The following is a 22164-nucleotide window of genomic DNA, read 5'->3' as shown; positions in this document are numbered from 1 at the left end:
GTTTATTTTTTAGGACATTAGAGATTTAGAAGCAATTTCTGAAGTGACTTTGAGGGGCTTACATAATAGAAACAATAGAATAAAATAGAATATGCTAGAAACTATAACCCTCAAATTATTCAAAACTTGGTTAACCCTTTAGGTTTTCCACAAGAATTAAAGCAAAATGGGGCTGAAATTTTTTTAATTAATTTTTTTTGCAGATTTTCAATTTTTAATCATTTTTTTCTGTAACACAAGCAAGGGTTAACAGCCAAACAAAACTATATGTATAATATTTCTTACCCCGATTCTGCAGTTTACAGAAACACCCCATACGTGGCCGTAAACTGCTGTACGGGCACACGGCCATTCATGTTTCACACAAAATAACCTGATAATTTTATTCTATTTTTATTTTTATTTCATGTGTGCACAATAAAATGTATTTTACACTAAATAATGAGGATACTTTTGGGGGGTTGCAAATTACATTGTTCATAACATTTTTTGCAACAATTTTTTTTTTTTTTTTTCAAGGTTGTTATTTATTTAAAAAAATTTCAGTATTAAAAAACAATAAAAGCTATACAAATGTGGCATTGCGGTAATCGTAACTAACCTGGAGTATGAAGGCAACTGGTCAGTTTTATCACACAGAGAACACCGTAAAAACAAAACCTAATTTAAAAAAATGTGGCAAAATTGCATGTTTTTTTTTTTCCAATTCCACCGCATTTGGAATTATTTTTTCCAGCTTCCCACTACATTGTATGCAATATTTAATGGTGGCATTAGAAGGTACAACTTGTCCCGCAAAAAACAAGCCCTCGTACGTCTATGTGAACGAAGAAAAAAAGCTAATCACAAAAATGATGTCCCCAGAATGTTAGGGTACTTTCACACTAGCGGTTTTCTTTTCCGGCACCGAGTTCCGTCCTAGGGGCTCAATACCGGAAAAGAACTGATCAGTTTCATCCCCCTGCATTCTAAATGGAGAGTAATCAGTTCAGGATGCATCAGGACGTCTTCAGTTCAGTCGTTTTGCCTTTTCAAGACGGAGATAATACCGCAGCATGCTGCGGTTTTATCTCCGTCCAAAATTCCGGAACATTTTTTTCCCCATTGAAATGCATTAATGCCATGTCCGGCCCCGAGTGTTCTGGCAAAACGGATCCGGCATTGCGGTCTGCGCATGCTTAGACTGCAGGAAAAAAAAAATGAAAAAATAAATAAATGCCGGATCCGTTTTTTTTTCCGGGTGACACCGATCCGGCATTTCAATGCATTTGTCATACGGATCAGGATCCTGATCCGTCTGACCAATGCCATCAGTTTGCATACGTTTTAACGGATCCGGCAGGCAGTTCCTGCGACGGAACTGCCTGCCGGAATCCTCTGCCGCAAGTGTGAAAAAAAAAAACTCTGGGGATGAAGGGGTTAAAATAGAACATGATCAAAAAGCTGTATGCATAACATAAAAGTACTAATGTAAACTACAGCTGCCCCATATAAATAAAAAAAAACACAATCACTTGCTTTATTATTCACGCAAAAATTGCAGCCAAACGTCCTTTCCATTTTTATTTCCAACATTTCTAAATTTGTACTGTAGGGTGTTTTTATCTAACAATGCATGTAAAACGTAGAAGATAAATATTAAAATAAAAAGGGGGGAGAAAAAAAAAAAAAAAGTGTTTCTGCCCGGTTTCGAACCGGGGACCTTTCGCGTGTGAGGCGAACGTGATAACCACTACACTACAGAAACTGAGCTGTCCTGGCAGTGGGAGGCAGCAGAGTTCAGAAATATCCATGGCACAATTAGTCAATCACTTCCAGAATGTTGTTTAGAAGGTCACATGTGACCCTTGAAGACTGTGATCTGCGCTTCCTGTTTTTCAGTAAATTATTGATTGCTCATGTGAGGAGGTGAATGAAACAGACTGTGCCATAGACTGGACTTATATACTACTGTACATTTCCGCACCAGAATATCTAGACATGTATATAAAGGCATATTAGACAACGTGTGGTTTTTAGTAAAATTAACAAAAATTATGCTAGTAGTAGTAGAGAAGCACTATTTTCATAAATAAAAATAAAATAAAAAACATTCATTCCCTGACCGGGAATCGAACCCGGGCCGCGGCGGTGAGAGCGCCGAATCCTAACCACTAGACCACCAGGGAAGCTGATGATGCAGAGGAAAACTCTCCTCTAAGTGCCTACAGTGGTAACACAAGGCACTAGAAGACGTCCAAGCTTCTTCCATGATAAGTGTTAGATTGGATTTAATGATCAGAAAGTCATAAGTGAATATGAATTATTACTTGGCTCCACAGGAAGAAATAAAAAATAAAAAAGACATTAAAAATGGGCATTTTGCATCATTGTGTGCGTCCACTTTCTATCAATTTTTTAATGTCAGTTTTGCATCAATTTTAAATGGCCGTTAAAAGCGGATGAATGTCATTGGCTGATTTTTTTAAACCCCGCCTTCTGCAGTGCCCCCAATAGAAATAACACCCACCGTATTGCCCCAAGTAACGGCACTCTTGTAGCGCCCCAATGTATAATGCTACATATGTTTGGGCGACAATTCAGGATCACAGCCTGCGGGGGATGAGTAAAGCCGGGCACCACCAGACGGCCCCTAAGGCTAGTTTCACACTAGCGGCAGCCTGTCGGATCCGTCCTGCCGCTAGTTCACATGTACGCCCGAACTGCCCATTGACCTTAATGGGGGCAGGGGGCGGAGTTCTGGCGGCAGCGCACGGCGAGAGGCAGCCGGACTAAAAGTACTGCATGTCGTACTTTTAGTCCGGCTGCCTCTCGCCGTGCGCTGCCGCCAGAACTCCGCCCCCTGCCCCCATTATAGTCGATGGGGACGGAGCGGCCGTCCGGGGGCACACGTGAACTAGCGGCAGGACGGATCCGCCTGCCGGACTCCCCTGCCGCTAATGTGAAAGTACCCTAACTCCTTACACTACTTGGTACTAAACGATTTCATTTTGAAAGTTATAACGGAATTTTTTTTTGTAGGACGAGGTGTACTTTTAGTGTAAATGCACATGATCAGGATTGCATGCAGATTTTCCGCCCCGTAGGTCATGTACATTGTATTCTATGAGAATTTGAAATTCTCATGCGCACAATGTGGATTTTTTTCAGTGCAGATTTTAAAATCCGCAGCGTGTCAATTTATTTTATTTTTCCTGACCGGATTTTCTCCATTCACTTCAATAGGGAGAGGAAAATCCACATGCGGAAAATCCGCACCAAATCCGCATCAAATCCGCATGCAAATCCACATCAATTTATGCGGATTGACCGCACGGATTTCCCTGCTGACACCTGCGGATTTCAAAAAATTATGTTTCAATGTCTCCATGTTCTGAGAGCTATTGTTTTTTTAATTTTTTGAGTGATTTTCTTATGTAGGGACTCATTTTTTGTGTTATGAGGTGACGGTTTTATTGGTACCATTTTGTGGGACATGCGCCTTTTTGATCGCTTGGTGTTGCACTTTTTGTGATGTAAGGTGACAAGGTGACAAAAATAGCTTTTTTTGACACTGTTTGTTTTTATGGTGTTTATCGGACGGGGTGGATAATGTGATATATTTATAGAGCCGGTAGTTACAGACGCCGCCATACCTAATATGTGTGTTTTTCTTTTTTTTTTATTATAAAATCAGCTTAAATGGGCGTTTTTTAATTTTTTTCCTTGAAACTTTTTTTTTTAAATTAAAAACACTATTTTTTTTTTAAACTTGATTTCTGTCCTACTCTGGAACTTCAACTTTTGGGGGTCTGATTCCCTCTGCAATGCATTACAATACATCTGTCATACACTAACAGGTTGCCTGGGGCTGGATCTCCTCGGCTCCCGTAGAAGGCAGGTCCCGATGCCGTGCAAGGTATTGGGCAGCCTCTGCACACGGCATCGGGCTGCCAAGTCACCCATCGGGTCCCCGTCACAGCAGCGCGGGGACCCGATGGGCTCCCTCACCCGCAGAAAACCCCTTCTATGTCGCGGTCAACAGGGGCCCGGCTATCAGGGATTCCGATGCCCGCCCCCGATCACCATGACGTACTATTACGTCAAGATGCGGGAAGTCACTGGCTTTCATGACATAATAGTACGTCATATGTCAGGAAGGGGTTAAACTCACCTTTACTCTACGGTAAACACGTTGGGGAAGATTTATGAAACTGTCGAAAAGAAAAACTATCTTTGTTGCCCACAGCAACCGATCGCAGCACAGCATACGCACTGTAAGAAAGTAAGGCTGCACGCATGGGCAACAACAATAGTCTTTCTTTTAGACAGCTTCATAACTCTTCCCCATTGTTGCTATGGTTACTGCTGCAGGACCCCCTCCAGTCCTGCTATTGGCTGCTCCCTCGCCGCCGGATATATTGATCTGTGCGACGGGGAGATACAGCGGTGGCCGTGCAGGGATCTGGAGGCACGCGAGTGCTGGTTAGCGGGTAAGTATCATCTATGGGAGGAGCCCGGGCATTCTGGGGGGTATTTTTACTATTAACTCCTTTAACAAGCACAGTGGTGAACATTGAATAGTGGCTGTGCTTGGTATGACAGCTTAGATCCATTCGCTTGAATGGCTGCGCCAATCGGTGGGGGGACCCAGGCGTCGGACCCATACCGATCAGATACTGACCACCCGAGGATAGGCCATCAGTATAAGGCCTCTTTCACACGACAGTATGTCTTTTTCAGTGTTTTGCGGTCCGTTTTAAACGGATCCGTTGTTCCGTTTTTTGTTTCCGTTGTGTTTCCGTTTCCGTTCCGTTTTTCCGTATGGCAAATACAGTATACAGTAATTTCATAGAAAAAATTGGGCTGGGCATAACATTTTCAATAGATGGATCCGCAAAAAACGGAACGGATAAGGAAGACATACGGATGCACTTCCGTATGCATTCCGTTTTTTTTGCGGACCCATAGACTTTAATGGAGCCACGGAACGTGATTTGCGGCCAAATATAGGACATGTTCTATGTTAAAACGGAACGGAAAAACGGAAATACGGAAACGGAATGCATACGGAGTACATTCCATTTTTTTTGCGGAACCATTGAAATCAATGGTTCCGTATAAGGACCGTATACGGACCGCAAAAAACGGCCCGCAAAACGAAAAAAAAAAAACGGCCGTGTGAAAGAGGCCTAAAACTGTTGGAAAACAGTTTAAGGTAATCCCAGGCAGGTCCTTCAGTTTTTGAAAATGACATTTATATAAAGCAAGGTGCTCGGTGTCCCCCATTAATAGGCTGCCTACATTTTGCAAAGATTTGTACTCCTTGAAATTTTAATAAATGGATAGGTTAAAAAGGAAACACGCAAAGGAAAAATAAAAAAATAAAAAAAATTCTTGCCCTGTGTGAGGATCGAACTCACGACCTTCAGATTATGAGACTGACGCGCTACCTACTGCGCTAACAAGGCAACTAGGATTTGTTCTTGGTTTGCCCACTGATTACTGTGGTTCAGCTAGTAGCAGTTTCATACGTCCCCAAAATGGGTCCACATCCGTTCTGCAATTTTGCAGAACAGGTGCGTACCCATTCTTTTTTTCAATGGGGCCGGAATGTGCTGTCCGCATTTTGCGGATCCGCACTTCCGTTCCCGCCAAAAAATAGAACATGTCCTATTCTTGTCCGCAATTGCGGACAAGATAAGGCATTTTCTATGAGAGTGCCGGCGATGTGCGGTCCGTAAAATACGGAACGCGCGTTGCCGGTGTCCGTGTTTTGCGGATCCACAAAACACATACGGAAGTGTGAATGGACCCTAAGACTAGGTTCGCGTCACGTTTTTTCCCATCTGTTTAATGTATTAAAAAAAAAAACGGATGTCTCAGACTTATGCCATACAGTGACATCCGTCACCATAGAGTTCCATTGTAAAAAAAATATTTAAAAAAATGGACTGCGCAGGATCACCGCCGGACCCCATTGCAGTCTATGGGGATCCGGTGGTGACGTAGAGAATCCGGCAACGCCAGACGCATAAGATCCAGCAGGCTGTTCTGTGCCGTAACAACCTGCTGGATCTCCAACGAGGTCTAACCTGGAACACTGTTTCTTCAGTGGTAGTCTTCCCTGCTGGCTAGGCTGGGGAAGATAGCACCACGTCAAGTGAGCATAGGGCGCCATAAACTGCAGGGGCTACATCTTGAGAATGGGGAGGTTTGGGCAGCAGGGAAAACCAGCTGGCATACTCCGGGCACCACTTGTATTCTACTATGAATTGCAGAGAAATTACAGTGAGATATCTGCGCTACAAATCCGCCATGTCTGGAACCAGCCTTTCAGGCTGAGGCATCCCAACATAAACTGGACACTTGGCATACACCTGGGCATTAACATCTATGGGCATTTACAGATTGTGCCGCACAGACAGGGTTGCCAACCAGAATTTATCTTTTTTTTTCTGGACAACTTATGCCAAAATCATGGAAAAAACGTTGCATATTTTTACGAACTGTCCAGAAATTTCTGGACGGTTGGCAACCCTGCCACAGATGTGATGTGGCATTAGCCATAGATAACTACGAGGTCTATCACACTCCACCTCTCCTTAAAGGGGTTATCCCATCTTAGACAATGGGGGCATATCGCTAGGATATGCCCCCCTTGTCTGATAGGTGCGGGTTCCACCTCTGGGACCCGCACCTACAAGGAGAAACGGAGCGGAGAAACTTGAGGAGGACGCACTGCGCACGCGCAGCCGCCCTCCATTTATTTCTACGGAGCCGCCGAAAATAGCCGAGCGCTTGGCTAATTCCGTCGGCCCCATAGAAATGAATGGGAGCGGTGGCCGTGCATGCGCGGTGCGCTCCCATTCACTTCAACGGGAGAGGCGGGGAGCTGCGCCTGGTGGTGGACGGACCCCGGGAAATCAGGGGTCCTCCAGCCACACTCTCACCGGCTCCATTCTCCTTGTAGGTGCGGGTCCCAGAGGTGGGACCCGCACCTATCAGACAATGGGGGCATATCCTAGCGATATGCCCCCATTGTCTAAGATGGGATAACCCCTTTAATGAGGACCTTTCATAGGTCCAGACATTATCAAATAAGTAGGGGGTTGTGTACGGCATAGTGCAGGGATGTAAGGTCACCTACTAGTTTATCAGGGCGGTGCTCCGTTCCCCTGCTGTGCCCCCCTTTTACTTTTCCCGCCTGGTATGTAAATGAATATCGGTACAGGGAGGAGGAGACTGCCCTGTATCTCAATGGGCGTCTCCTTCTCCCTGGTTGTAGCGCGGTCCAATCACAGCGAAGAGCGTCACGGCCAGGGCGAAAAAAAAGCTCACCTTCTCCTTGAGAAGGAGACCCCCATTGAGAAACAGGGCAGTCTCCTCCTCCCTGTACCGATGATATTCATTTACATACCAGGCGGGAAAAGTAAAAGGGGGGGCACAGCGGGGGGAACGGAGCGGCGCCCAGACAAACTAGTAAGTGACCTTACATCCCTGCACTATGCCCTATACAACCTCCTACTTATTTGACAATGACTGGACCCATGAAAGGTCCTCTTTAAATATGGCCCCTCGACTCTAACTGTCCCATACACGTCAAGTTTGGCCAACGCTGATCTGATGTGTATGTGCCTAATAAATCTGAATGAAACATACGTTATTACGCCGCTCCTTTTAGCGCTTTCTCTCAAAACTGTAAAGTGAATAAACATCTCGGCAGTAGGGGTCTGTTCACACAGAGAATGTTGTCGTTCACTTTGGATGCTGCGGACCCACGGGTGACTTAGCTCCAATGAATGGAGCTAAACAGCAGGCCGACACCGAGCCAAGAACGGACGCGTCCCTTCTCAGAGCAGTCACAGCTTTAGGGTCCATTCACACGTCCGTAGCGTATTGCTAATCCGCAAGACACCCTGCCGGCAACCCCTATAGAACTGCCTATTCTTGTCAGCATTAGCGGACAAGAATAGGACATTCCGGAGCCGCGGACCGGAAATGCGGATGCAGAGAGCACATAGTGTGCTCTCCACATCCATTCCATCCCCATAAAGAATGAATGGGTCCGCAATTGGCGGAACGGATGCGGACCCATTATACGGACGTGTGAATGGAGCCTATATCTGCAGACAAGCGGACGACGCGTAAACCTCAGCGTGAACAGGGCCTAATATATATCTAATTAGTACGTAACATCGGCTTGGGCAGCACACTATAACACGTTTCATGTCGCCCACTTATCATTAGGACCCCGCTATAACGTAAGCATCTGCTCTGTCAGCTAAAATGAGCGTCTCAACCGACAAACAGCCGCCATTTTATTGGCGTCAAAAATGTGACAGGATTCTCCTCACTGAGGCGCAGAGAAAAAAAAGGTGGGAAAATACGACGCTGTAATTCCCTTCACCAACACACGAGGTCGCTGCAGCTATTGGTATTTACAGCGTCTTCTCAGCCAGCACTTGTATATAGAACACGATCTGAACCGAGCAGTAGAATAACGACGAGTGACAGTAAATGGTGAAATAATAATAGCGCTAAATTCACATTGTAATGTTGCTCAGAAACGCTGCGTTATTGTTCCGAATTCTCAAACACATAGCGATATCTTTATCATAACCAGAATTGCTAATAGTATGTAAAGCTATTGCAGGGGCTTATATCGCATGAATAATAATAATACAGTGGTTAGTCTTAATTTTATACAATTTATGAAATGACTGTATACATAAAATATTCCCAGGGCAATAATGAAGAATAAAGGGGGGAAAAAAGAAAAAAAAAATATTCTAGCAGAGGATGGTTTCGATCCATCGACCTCTGGGTTATGGGCCCAGCACGCTTCCGCTGCGCCACTCTGCTGCCTGGAATGTAGTGTGGTGATCTGAGTAGAAGAGGATTAGTGAGCGGCTGCTGGAGGAGGAGGCTCCTTTCTGCAGAGCTTAGGTGATGTCATCTTTCTGGAGATGGAATTTATTATATGAAGGCCTTTAATACTGGAACTTAAAAAACTAAAACATATATATATATTTTTTTTATATATATATCATTTAAATATATATTTTTTTTTTCTCCCCAGACTTTAACCCCTCAAGGACTAGGCCATTTTAGGCGGTCAGGATCGGCTAAATGCTTTTAGTTTTTTCGTCTCTCCGTTTCGTTGAGACGGGACAACGCACAATATTGCTTCAATTTGTAGCATCTTTAACCCCTTAAGGACCGCCAATGCGATTCTTATGGCGGTCTATAAGGGGCCTTATTCTAGGCCGCTGCCTATTGACTTTGGGTTATCCCATCTTAGACAATGTGGGGATATCGCTAGGATATGCCCCCATTGTCTGATAGGTGCGGGTCCTACCTCTGGGACCCGCACCTACAAGGAGAACGGAGCGGAGAAACTTGAGGAGGGCGCACTGAGCATGCGCAGCCGCCCTCCATTTATTTCTATGGAGCCACCGAAAATAGCCGAGCGCTGGCTCGGCTATTTCCGTCGGCCCCATAGACATGAATTGGAGCGGTGGCCGTGCATGCGCGGTGCGCTCCCATTCACTTCAATGGGAGAGGCGGGGAGCTGCGCCTGGTGGTGGACGGACCCCGGGAAATCAGGGGTCCTCCAGCCACAACTCTCACCGGCTCCATTCTCCTTGTAGGTGCGGGTCCCAGAGGTGGGACCCGCACCTATCAGACAATGGGGGCATATCCTAGCGATATGCCCCCATTGTCTAAGATGGGATAACCCCTTTAAGGACCAGGCCATTTTGGGCTGTCAGGATCGCCTAAATGCTTTTAGTTTTCGTCTCGCTGTTCCGATATTAATACCTTTTTTATTTTTATATCAACGCAGTTATACGTTTTGGTTTTTCAGAACTTTACCATTTGGGGGACCGTATGTTTCATGGGGGAATTACTAATGGGGGCATTACTATTACTGAGGGGCACTAATGGTGACATTACCATTACTGGGAAGCACTAATGGGGGCATTACTATTACTGAGGGGCACTAAATGGTGACATTACCATTACTGGGAAGCACAAGTGGGGCCATTACTATTACTGGGGGGCACTAATGGGGGCATTACTATTACTGGGGGGCACTAATCGGGGCATTATTATTACTTGGGGGCACTAATGGGGACATTACTATTACTGGGGGGCACTAATCGGGGCATTACTATTACTGGGGGGGACACTACTAGGGGCATTAATATTAATAGGGGCCCTAATAGGGGCATTATTAATTCTGGGGGGGGACTAATGGAGGCTTTATTATTACTGGGGGCACTAATGTAGACATTCATATTACTGGGGGGCACTATTAATACTAGGAGCCACATTATAACATAGCAACTTAATACCCCGTGTTAAACCATACCCCCACAACCAGAACCCTTTGGATATTTTTTCAAAGGAAAGGTGGCAACCTTACCGCCAGGGGACTTTTGGGCACATGCTCTAGCATAGTCGGACCTGCAGAGGGAATCATGATTACCTGATCCGTGCCACTGAGTTCCAGCTCTTTGTTGCCAACTAGCCCAAATTCGGCAGGACTGTCTCTCATTTTCAAAGACGATTCTGGCAAATTCAGGTTGTCCCGGGTCAAAAATAGGCGGAGCTAACATAAAACCCCAGAGACAGGGTGTTCCCAGGGGCGGGGCTTAGCTTTCTTGATTTTACCAGTTAAAATGTTGGCAAGTTTGTGCTCCCCCAGTAGTTCTCAAGTCTCCCCGTGTCAACACCCGCTTAGACACTGATCACGTGGCCGCTGCTGCCAGTGACGCCCCCCATGCATCGTGTCACTGACTGTAGCGACCATGTGAACCGCGTCAAACCAAATGTTGAGAGCTGCAGCAGCGCTAGAGCAATGGAACCGAAACCCAGCAGTAGGTATCAAAAAAGTATGATTCCTTCCGTTGGTCTGGACACCGTGGGTGGGTCTGCCCAAAAGCCTCCGAGTAGTAAACAACCCCTTTAACCCCTTAGGGACACGGCCATATTTCACCTTAAGGACCAGGCCATTTTTTGCAAATCTGACCAGTGTCACTTTATGTGTGAATAACTTTAAAACGCTTTGACTTACCCAGGCCATTCTGAGATTGTTTGTTCGTCACATATTGTACTTCATGACACTGGTAAAATAGAGTAAAAAAAAATACCAAATTTACCCAAAATTTGGAAACATTAGCAAATTTCCAAATTTCAATTTCTCTACTTTTATAATAGATAGTAATACTTCCAAAAATAGTTATTATTTTACATTCCCCATATGTCTACTTCATGTTTGGATCATTTTGGGAATGCTATTTTATTTTTTGGGGACGTTACAAGGCTTAGAAGTTTAGAAGCAAATCTTGAAATTTTTCAGAAAATTTCTAAAACCCACTTTTTCAGGACCAGTTCAGGTCTGAAGTCACTTTGCGAGGCTTACATAATAGAAACCACCCCAAAAAATTACCCCATTCTAGAAACTACACCCCTCAAGGTATTCAAAACAGATTTTACAAACTTTGTTAACCCTTTAGGTGTTCCACAAGAATTAATGGAAAATAGAGATATTGGCAGATTTTCCATTTGAATCCATTTTTTCCAGTTACAAAGGAAGGGTTAACAGCCAAACAAAACTTAATATTTATGACCCTGATTCTGTAGTTTACAGAAACACCCCATATGTGGTCGTAAACTGCTGTACGGGCACACGGTAGGGCGCAGAATGAAAAGAATGCCATACGGTTTTTTGAAGGCAGATTTTGCTGAACTGTTTTTTTGACACCATGTCCCATTTGAAGCCCCCCTGATGCACCCCTAGAGTAGAAATTCCAAGAAATGACCCCATTTTGGAAACTACGGGATAAGGTGGCAGTTTTGTTGGTACTATTTTAGGGTACATATGATTTTTGGTTGCTCTATATTACACTTTTTGTGCGGCAAGGTAACAAGAAATAGCTGTTTTGGCACCGCTTTTATTTTTTGTTATTTACAACATTCATCTGTGAGGTTAGATCATGTGGTATTTTATAGAGCAGGTTGTTAAGGACGCGGCAATACCAAATATGACTTTTTTTTGGTTATTTGTTTCAGTTTTACATAACAAAGCATTTTAAAAAAAAAAGATTCTTTAGTGTCTCCACCTTCTGAAAGCCATAGTTTTATTTATTTTGTGGGCGACTGTCTTGTGTAGGGGCTCACTTGGTGTTGCACTTTTTGTGATGTAAGGTGACAAAAATGGCTTTTTTTACACCTTTTTCTTTCTTTTTTTATGGTATTTGACAGGGTGGACCATGTGATATATTTATAAAGCCAGTCATTACGGACGCGGCGATGCCTAATATGTGTGTTTCTTTTCTATTTTTAATTATAAAATAAGGGGAAAGGGGTGTTTTTCTTTTTTTTACTTTATTAATTTTATTACTTTATTAATTTTATTAAAAACATTTTTTTTTTCCTTTTTTTTCCTTTACTTTATTTCTGATGTTCACTTTTGGGGGTTTGATCCCCTCTGCAATGCATTACAATACATCTGTATTGTAATGCATTGCCAGAGGCGGGATCTCATCGGCTCCCGTAGAAGGCAGGTCCTGATGCCGTGCAAAGCATTGGGCAGCCTCTACACGGCATAGGGCTGCCTTCTGAGACATTGAGTCCCCGACACAGCAGTGCGGGGACTCAATGGGCTCCCTCAAACACAAACCCCTTCTATGCTGCGGTAGCGGCATAGAAGGGGTTAATCCGCAGCGATCGCCGATTATGGGGGTCACAGGACCCCCCGCGGCATTGACCCAGGGTGCCTGCTGATTGATTTCAGCAGGCACCCAGTTCCAATCACTGCCCGCCGCACGGCGGTGATCGGAAATACACAGGACGTACAGGTACACCCTGTGTCCTTAAGTACTGGGACATCAGGGCGTACCTGTACGCCCCGTGTTCGTAAGAGGTTATGGAAATACTGGCCCAACATTTACATGATGTTGTTATAGTTGACATTTTTTTTATTTTATTACTTTTGCCAAAATGTTGTCTGGCTGCTCTGGATTTGCAGTCACAAGGCTATGCTATGGTTAGAACACATCTTACTGTAATGTAGTTAGCACTTACTGTCAGAACTAAAGGAGATTGTGTTTATCAAGTAGTCACAGAGTAAAGAATAAGAAAATAAAGAATAACAGTATAGTAATAATTGTGAGAAGGTACAATGTAGAAACGATAGAGGATGAAAAAGTGTTTCTGCCCGGTCTCGAACCGGGGACCTTTCGCGTGTTAGGCGAACGTGATAACCACTACACTACAGAAACTGCCATGAGAAAGGCTGCTTGACCTTTCCAGGGTTGTTATACTGCTGAGTGTATTGGATGCATTTGTATTGTATCTTATGGGGTTGCGTTTATTGGGGTTGTTATACTGTTTAGTGTATTGGATGTATTTGTATTGTATTATATGGGGTTGCGTTTATTGGGGTTGTTATACTGTGGTGGCAACTAGCACCCCCTCCTGCTTCATTAAAATCCTAAAGCCAACCCTAGACACTCAGGGGCCCCACAGGCTGTTTTCTGATAGCCCTAGTGCAGTCAGGAGCTCCAGACTGGGAGGAAATCACAAGGCATGCATGAGACCCAGCTGAATTTAACCCTAGGAGGAGCATGGCTGGCTTTTTTTAGTGATAGTGTGGCTGAATATTATAAGACATTATAATTAATGGCTGACTTTTTCTTTCTTTTTTTTTGGGGCGGGGGGGGGGGGGGGTTGGGCAGTATGGCGGCCTGTTTTGGGAGCAATGTATGAGATATGGGCAATGTGAATGCTCTTTATTAGATCACTGTGGCAGGCAATTATAGAGGGCATTGTGTTTTTTACACGTGGATCCTGCTCTGGTGGACATCTAGAGTCACCTGTGGTCTGCTTCAATACATCGTTAATTCAGCAACCAGGTTGATCTTTCTTTCTTGGATATATACAAATGTTTCTTGTAAAATTCAATTCAAAACTTTACTATAAGTCTAAAAAGCCATGTACCATCATACATCTCCATCTGACTCACTTGTGCTCTTTGCTCATCAAATGCCCTCATCCTTCCCAATTACACACTCTTTTTTTTACCACCCTTACAGCATAGGTGGGTGAACAGATTGTACAACTTAAAGGCTATGTACACCTTTGGGAACAAATTTTTTATGATTGCTTTTCACCAATTTGGGGCTAAATATAATTTTTTTCAATTGGACTTCATTAAAAATAGAGGCGTTCTGTCACAAAGGGTTAGATGTTTTTCTAGCTGTGTGCATCCTACTTTCACTTTCAATTAATAACCCTTATGTGTCATAAACATTTATTTAAAGGATAACTGTCATATTTTCATCAAAAAAATCAATTTTAGCATATGTTACTGCTGCAGCAGCAATATGCATAAAGCAATCTTTAGTTTCCTCACTTACCACTGTTTTCCTTGAGTTTTCCCCTTAGTTACGGCTGTTTTGAATCCTACATTATGAGGATCTTCTCAAGATGGCTCCTCTGCCAGTTCTCTGAGGCCAAAACTGCCTTCCCTCAGGTCACGTACAAACTTGCTGTAGCCAGCAGCTCCCTGCCAGCCAATCAGATTGGATTACTGAGAGACACGCCTCCTCACTCTGAAGCCTAATGCAGGCATGCAGTGTGAAGGACCGCCCCTCTGTCTTCCTAGCCGGAGACAGATGAGCCATAGCAGCGGTCTTTAAGGAAGCAGTGGAAAGGGGCAGGGGACATTAATGAAAGCTGTTATTATAAGGTGATTACAGATCTTTTGGCAATCATTGACAAATCATTGTAATCCTTTAAGCCATGTTCTTATCAGTAAGATAAGGATTGAGCTATAATCAGTGTTTCCAAGGTCATAGAGCAGAGATAAGGAGCCCGTCAGCTCCCCAACTGACGGAAAAAAGAACTAATCCAAAGGCTGCTACCAGAGCATCTCAGCTTTGTACAGAAAAAAGGGCTCCATATTTTGAATAAAGACCAATTGAAAAAATGATCTTTAGCTCATAATGAAAAAAAAAATGTCCCCAAAGGTGTACATAGCCTTTAGCCAATAGTGCCGGTACTCCTCCCCTCCACTGCTTCCCCCAAGAATCCCACCAACACTACACCACCCTTAATCCCCTCATCCAATTACTTTTACAGCTATCTTCCATTCTAAGAACCGCCCCCTATTGTTTCCTTACCACCCCCCTAGACTATCTCGTTCCACCAGCCATGTGGCCACCTCTGTTTTGCACAAAGGGACCTCTAGCCCGGACTATCCCAATATGACTATTCCAGTTTCCCTACTACTGCCTCTCTCTTCCTGGGGGGGGACACATGACACTCCTTATGGTTCCTTATGGCATTTTGCCTGTTTGGAAATCTTTCTCAATTGCAAAGAGGGACATGTGCCTCCTTATAGTAGTAACATTAAAAAATTTAATTAAGCTATAGGTCCCTTTAAAACTAGGAATGTTAGAAAGGTGTAATGTTTTACAGCTCCACAGAATGGGTGCAGTATGGGAGAATTCATGTAGATGGGGGTGAGAGAAAGATTTACAAACAGGCAAAATGCCATAAGGTGGGTCATGTGTCCCCCCCCCCCCCCCCCCCCCCCCCCAGGAAGAGAGAGGCAGTAGTAGGGAAACTGGGATAGTTATGTTGGGATTGTCCGGGACAGAGGTGGCCACATGGCTGGTGGGACCAGAGTCTAAGGGGGAGGTAAGAGAACAATGGAGGGCGGTTCTTAGAATGGAAGATAGTTGTAAAAGTAATTGGATTAAGGGTGGAGTAGTGTCGGTGGGATACTTGGGAGAATCAGTGGAGGTGTGCCGCCACTATTGGCTAAAGGCTATGTACACCTTTGGGGGCACAATCTGTTCACCCACCTATGCTGCAAGGGTGGTAAAGAAAGAGTGGCTAATTGGGAAGGATGAAGGCATATGATGAGCAAAGAGCACAAGGGTGTCAGATGGAGATGAGAACAGATATGTACGATGGTGCCCCGTTCTACTGGGCTTTTTAGACTCATAGTAGAGGTTTAAATTTAATTTTACAAGAAACATTTGTATATAACCAAGAAAGAAAGATCAACCTTGTTCTGGTTGCTGAATTCATTATTAGAGATGAGCAAAATTTCCGCTTATGAAATTCGCTTGCGATTTGTTTACTGGTAAAAGCAGAATTGTGTTATGGATTCTGTTACCACGGACCATAACGCAAGTCTATGACGGAATGCATAACGGAATGCCTTTAGAGGGATCCCGTCATAATAGAAGTCTATGGGCTGCATAACGGATCCGTCCCGTTTCCGTTATGCAGGGGAGTCCTCTCCTGCATAACGGAAACGGGACGGATCCGTTATGCAGCCCATAGACTTCTATTATGACTGAAAGAATAACGGAAACGGAATGCCTCTAAAGGCATTCCGTCATAGAATTGCGTTATGGTCTGTGGTAATGGAATCCATATGCCAGTTCTGCTTTTACCAGTAAACGAATCGCAAACGAATTTCAAAATATGAAAATTGCTCATCTCTATTCATGATGTATTGAAGGAGACCATGGGTGACCATGTCCACCAGAGCAAGATCCACAGGATCCACGTGTAAAAAAACACAGTGCCCAGCCAGCCATGCTCCTCCTAGGGCTGAATTGAGCTGGGTCTCATGCATGCCTTGTGATTTCCCCCCAGTGTGGAGCTCCTGACTGCACTAGGGCTTCCAGAAAACAGCCTGTGGGTCCCCTGAGAGTCTAGGGTTGGCTTTAGGACTCTAATGGAGCAGGAGGGGGCGCTAGTTATCACCACAGTATAACAACCCCAATAAACGCAACCCCATAAGATACAATACAAATACATCCAATACACTAAACAGTATAACAACCCTGGAAAGGTCAAACAGCTCCCCATGTGGATGTTTCTGTAGTGTAGTGGTTATCACGTTCGCCTAACACGCGAAAGGTCCCCGGTTCGAGACCGGGCAGAAACAACTTTTTATCCTCTATAGTTTCTATATTATACATTATCACAATTATTACTATACTGTTATTCTTTCTTTTCTTATTCTTTACTCTGTGACTACTTGATAAACAGATTCTACTTATAATTCTGACAGTAAGTGCTAACTACATAACAGTAAGATGTGTTCTAACCATAGCATAGCCTTGTGACTGCAAATCCAGAGCAGCCAGACAACATTCTGGCAAAAGTAAGAACCTATTTTTAATAAAAAACTAAACAAAAAGCCAACTCTAACAACATCATGTAAATGTTGGGCCAGTAAGTCCTTAAAGAGGTTGTTTAGCACCCGGAGGCTTTTGGGCAGACCCACCAGGGTGTCCAGACTAATGGAAGGAAAGTAATCTTGTTTTCTTGATACCCACTGCTGGGTTTCAGCTCCATCGCTCTGGCGCTGCTGCAGCTCTCAACATTTGACGCGGTTCACATGGTCCCTACAGTCAGTGTCACAATACATGAGGGACAGCCACTGGCTGCAGCGGCCACGTGATCAGTGTCTAAGCGGGTGTTGACACGGGGAGACTTGAGAACTACTGGACATCAGGGGAGCACATATTTACCCAGGGGCGGATTGGAAACTTAAATTGGCCCTGGAAAACATACTAAAAGTGGCCCCGTTTTGTAGTCGGGTCCAAATTGATGGAAGGCAGGGCCAACACAAGTAGGCGGGGCCAGCAATACCATATTGTGGTATATTATACCACCCCAACAGAGCCAAATATCACAGTCCATCACAAAATACCGCCACTAACATCACAAAATACATTCCCAAGAGCATCCACTGGCCGGCCATGAGGAGTGCTCAGGCCACCCCCTGGGTATTGGCCCACCAGTGAATTTCCCTGTAAGGTCTATGGCCAATCCGCCCCTGTACTTACCAACATTTTAACTGGTAAAAGTGGTAAAACGTTAGCCCCGCCCATTTTTGGCCTGGAACAATCTGCATTTGGGGCCAGTTGGCAACTATCGGCGCAAAGAGCTGGAACCCAATGGTGGGGATCAGGTAAGTATGATTCCCTATGCTTTGCAGGTCTGGCTATGCTGATGGATTTACCCTGGGGGTGAACAACATCGCCCCTTCAGTGACCTGAGATAAAAGGCTTTAAAATAACAATTAAAATAACATACTTACCTGATCCCCACCATTGGGTTCCAGCTCTTTGCGCCGATAGTTGCCAACTGGCCAAAATGGCCAACTGGCCAAACTTTTTACCAGTTTTGCCAGTTAAAATGTTGGTTAGTACAGGGGCGGATTGGCCATAGACCTTACAGGGAAATTCACTGGTGGGCCAATACCCAGGGGGTCGCCTGAGCACTCCTCATGGCCGGCCAGTGGATGTTCTGGGGAATGTATTTTGTGATGTTAGTGGCGGTATTTTGTGATGGACTGTGATATTTGGCTCTGTTGGGGTGGTATAATATACCACAATATGGTATTGCTGGCCCCGCCTACTTGTGTTGGCCCTGCCTTCCATCAATTTGGACCCAACTACAAAACGGGGCCACTTTTAGTTTGTTTTCCAGGGCCAATTTAAGTTTCCAATCCGCCCCTTGGTAAATATGTGCTCCCCTGATGTCACAGTAGCTCTCAAGTCTCCCCGTGTCAACACCCGCTTAGACACTGATCACGTGGCCGCTGCAGCCAGTGGCTGTCCCTCATGTATTGTGACACTGACTGTAGGGACCATGTGAACCGCGTCAAATGTTGAGAGCTGCAGCAGCGCCAGAGCGATGGAGCTGAAACCTAGCAGTAGGTATCAAGAAAACATGATTCCTTTCCTTCCATTAGTCTGGACACCCTGGTGGGTCTGCCCAAAAGCCTCCGGGTGCTAAACAACCTCTTTAAGGACTTACTGGCCCAACATTTACATGATGTTGTTAGAGTTGGCTTTTTGTTTAGTTTTTTATTAAAAATAGGTTCTTACTTTTGCCAGAATGTTGTCTGGCTGCTCTGGATTTGCAGTCACAAGGCTATGCTATGGTTAGAACACATGTTACTGTTATGTAGTTAGCACTTACTGTCAGAATTATAAGTAGATTCTGTTTATCAAGTAGTCACAGAGTAAAGAATAAGAAAAGAAAGAATAGCAGTATAGTAATAATTGTGAGAAGGTACAATGTAGAAACGATAGAGGATGAAAAGTTGTTTCTGCCCGGTCTCGAACCGGGGACCTTTCGCGTGTTAGGCGAACGTGATAACCACTACACTACAGAAACAGCCACATGGGGAGCTGTTTGACCTTTCCAGGGTTGTTATACTGTTTAGTGTATTGGATGCATTTGTATTGTATCTTATGGGGTTGCGTTTATTGGGGTTGTTATACTGTGGTGGTAACTAGCGCCCCCTTCTGCTCCATTAGAGTCCTAAAGCCAACCCTAGACACTCAGGGGACCCACAGGCTGTTTTCTGATAGCCCTAGTGCAGTCAGGAGCTCCACACTGGGGGGAAATCACAAGACATGCATGAGACCCAGCTGAATTCAGCCCTAGGAGGAGCATGGACTCCCCTGCATAACGGAAACGGGACGGATCCGTTATGCAGCCCATAGATTTCTATTATGACGGAATGAATAACGGAAACGGAATGCCTCTAAAGGCATTCCGTTATGCATTCCATCATAGAATTGGGTTATGGTCCGTGGTAACAGAATCCATAACACAATTTTGCTTTTACCATTAAACAAATCGATCGCAAACTAATTTCATAAGCGGAAATTCGCTCATCTCTAATCATGAATTCAGCAACCAGAACAAGGTTGATCTTTCTTTCTTGGTTATATACAAATGTTTCTTGTAAAATTAAATTTAAACCTTTACTATGAGTCTAAAAAGCCCAGTAGAACGGGGCACCATCGTACATATCTGCTCTCATCTCCATCTGACACCCTTGTGCTCTTTGCTCATCATATGCCTTCATCCTTCCCAATTAGCCACTCTTTATTTACCACCCTTACAGCATAGGGGGAGGAACAGATTGTGCCCCCAAAGGTGTACATAGCCTTTAGCCAATAGTGGCGGCACACCTCCACTGATTCTCCCAAGAATCCCACCGACACTACTCCCCCCCTAATCCAATTACTTTTACAACTATCTTCCAGAACCGCCCCCCATTGTTCCCTTACCTCCCCCTTAGACTCTGGTCCCACCAGCCATGTGGCCACCTCTGTCCCGGACTATCCCAGTTTCCATACTACTGCCTCTCTCTTCCTGGGGGGGACACATGACCCTCCTTATGGCATTTTGCCGGTTTGTAGATCTTTCTCTCACCCCATCTCCATGAATTCTCCCATACTGCACCCGTTCTGTGGAACTGTAAAACATTACATCTTTCTAACATTCCTAGTTTTAAAGGGACCTATAGTTTAATTCAAATTTTTAATGTTACTCCTGTGAAGGGGGGCACATATCTCGCATAACTACTATGAGGGGGGCACATGTTCCTCTTTGCAATTTTCAAAAGTTGCCCCATATACCCATGGTGTTATTCATCCTATTTCCTTTAGATTGTAAGATTGGACCTCTCTCTCTTTTTATCTCATTGTTTAGATGACTTGTTATTTTAAAGCCCTTTATCACAGGTCACTGATGGGGCGATGTTCTTCCCCCCCCAGGGCAAATCTATCATCATAGTCAGACCTGCAGAGGGAATCATACTTACCTGATCCTCACCACTGGGTTCCAGCTCTTTGCTCCCATAGTTGCCAACTGGCCCGAAATACAGGTTGTTCTGGGCTAAAAATAGGCGTTTCTAACGTAAAACCAGTTAAAATATTGGTAAGTATGCGCCCCTCCCCCCGACACCGCAGTAGCTCTCAAGTCTCCCTGTGTCAACACCCGCTTAGACACTGATCACGTGGCCGCTGCTGCCAGTGACGTCCCCCATGCTTCGTGTCACTGACTGTAGCGACCATGTGAACCGCGTCAACCCAAATGTTAATAGCTGCAGCAGCGCCAGTGATGGAGCCTAAACCCAGCAGCGGGTATCAAGAACATATGATTCCTTCCATTAGTCTGGACACCCTGGTGGGTGGGTCTGCCCAAAAGCCTCCGGGTAGTAAACAACCCCTTTAAGGAAATTCTGGCCCAACATTTACATGATGTTGTTAGAGTTGACTTTTTGTTTTGTTTTCTTTATTAAAAATAGGTTCTTACTTTTGCCAGAATGTTGTCTGGCTGCTCTGGATTAGCAGTCACAAGGCTATGCTATGGTTAGAACACATCTTACTGTTATGTAGTTAGCACTTACTGTCAGAATTATAAGTAGAATCTGTTTATCAAGTATTCATAGAGTAAAGAAAGAATAGCAGTATAGTAATAATTGTGAGAAGGTACAATGTAGAAACGATAGAGAATGAAAAGTGTTTCTGCCCGGTCTCGAACCGGGGACCTTTCGCGTGTTAGGCGAACGTGATAACCACTACACTACAGAAACTGCCACATGGGGAGCTGTTTGACCTTTCCAGGGTTGTTATACTGTTCAGTGTATTGGATGCATTTGTATTGTATCTTATGGGGTTGCGTTTATTGGGGTTGTTATACTGTGGTGATAACTAGCGCCCCCTTCTGCTCCATTAGAGTCCTAAAGCCAACCCTAGACACTCAGGGGACCCACAGGCTGTTTTCTGATAGCCCTAGTGCAGTCAGGAGCTCCACACTGGGGGGAAAGCACAAGGCATGCATGAGACCCAGCTGAATTCAGCCCTAGGAGGAGCATGGCTGGCTGTTTTTGGTGACAGTGTGGCTGAATATTAAGACATTGTGATCACTGGCTGACTTTTTCTTTTTTGTTGGTGGGGGGGGGAGGAGTATAGCTGCCTGTTTTGGAAGCAATGTCTGAGATAATGTGACTGCTCTTGATTAGATCACTGTGGCTGGCGATTATAGAGGGCGCTGTGTTTTTTACACGTGGATCCTGTGGATCTTGCTCTGGTGGACATGGTCACCCATGGTCTGCTTCAATACATCATGAAAAGAGATGAGCATATTTCATATTTTGAAATTCATTTGCAATTGGTTTACTGGTTAAAACAGAACTACGTTATAGATTCTGTTACCACGGACCATAACGCAATTCTATGACGGAATGCATAACGGAATGCCTTTAGAGGGATCCCGTCATAATAGAAGTCTATGGGCTGCATAACATATCCGTCCCGTTTGCGTTATGTAGAAGAGGAC

General features: G+C 44.5%; 7 non-coding genes across 7 annotated transcripts; 1 reads left to right on the top strand and 6 right to left on the bottom strand.

Moving 5' to 3' along the window:
- Positions 1-1674: 1674 nt before the first annotated feature.
- On the bottom strand, positions 1675-1747 carry TRNAV-CAC. The gene has a single exon. It is a non-coding gene; the product is annotated as a tRNA-Val (tRNA).
- A 349-nt stretch (positions 1748-2096) lies between these two features.
- TRNAE-CUC lies at positions 2097-2168 on the bottom strand. Its single transcript has one exon. It is a non-coding gene; the product is annotated as a tRNA-Glu (tRNA).
- Positions 2169-5377: 3209 nt separating this feature from the next.
- On the bottom strand, positions 5378-5450 carry TRNAM-CAU. The gene has a single exon. It is a non-coding gene; the product is annotated as a tRNA-Met (tRNA).
- A 7745-nt stretch (positions 5451-13195) lies between these two features.
- TRNAV-AAC lies at positions 13196-13268 on the bottom strand. Its single transcript has one exon. It is a non-coding gene; the product is annotated as a tRNA-Val (tRNA).
- A 3616-nt stretch (positions 13269-16884) lies between these two features.
- On the top strand, positions 16885-16957 carry TRNAV-AAC. Its single transcript has one exon. It is a non-coding gene; the product is annotated as a tRNA-Val (tRNA).
- A 2173-nt stretch (positions 16958-19130) lies between these two features.
- Positions 19131-19203, bottom strand: TRNAV-AAC. The gene has a single exon. It is a non-coding gene; the product is annotated as a tRNA-Val (tRNA).
- A 2142-nt stretch (positions 19204-21345) lies between these two features.
- Positions 21346-21418, bottom strand: TRNAV-AAC. Its single transcript has one exon. It is a non-coding gene; the product is annotated as a tRNA-Val (tRNA).
- Between the last annotated feature and the right edge of the window lie 746 nt (positions 21419-22164).

Source organism: Bufo bufo, chromosome 1, assembly GCF_905171765.1.
Source record: "Bufo bufo chromosome 1, aBufBuf1.1, whole genome shotgun sequence".
Taxonomy (NCBI): Eukaryota; Metazoa; Chordata; class Amphibia; order Anura; family Bufonidae; genus Bufo; species Bufo bufo.
The sequence above is the reverse complement of the archived record's forward strand: the minus strand, read 5'-3'. Positions and strand labels throughout refer to the sequence as shown.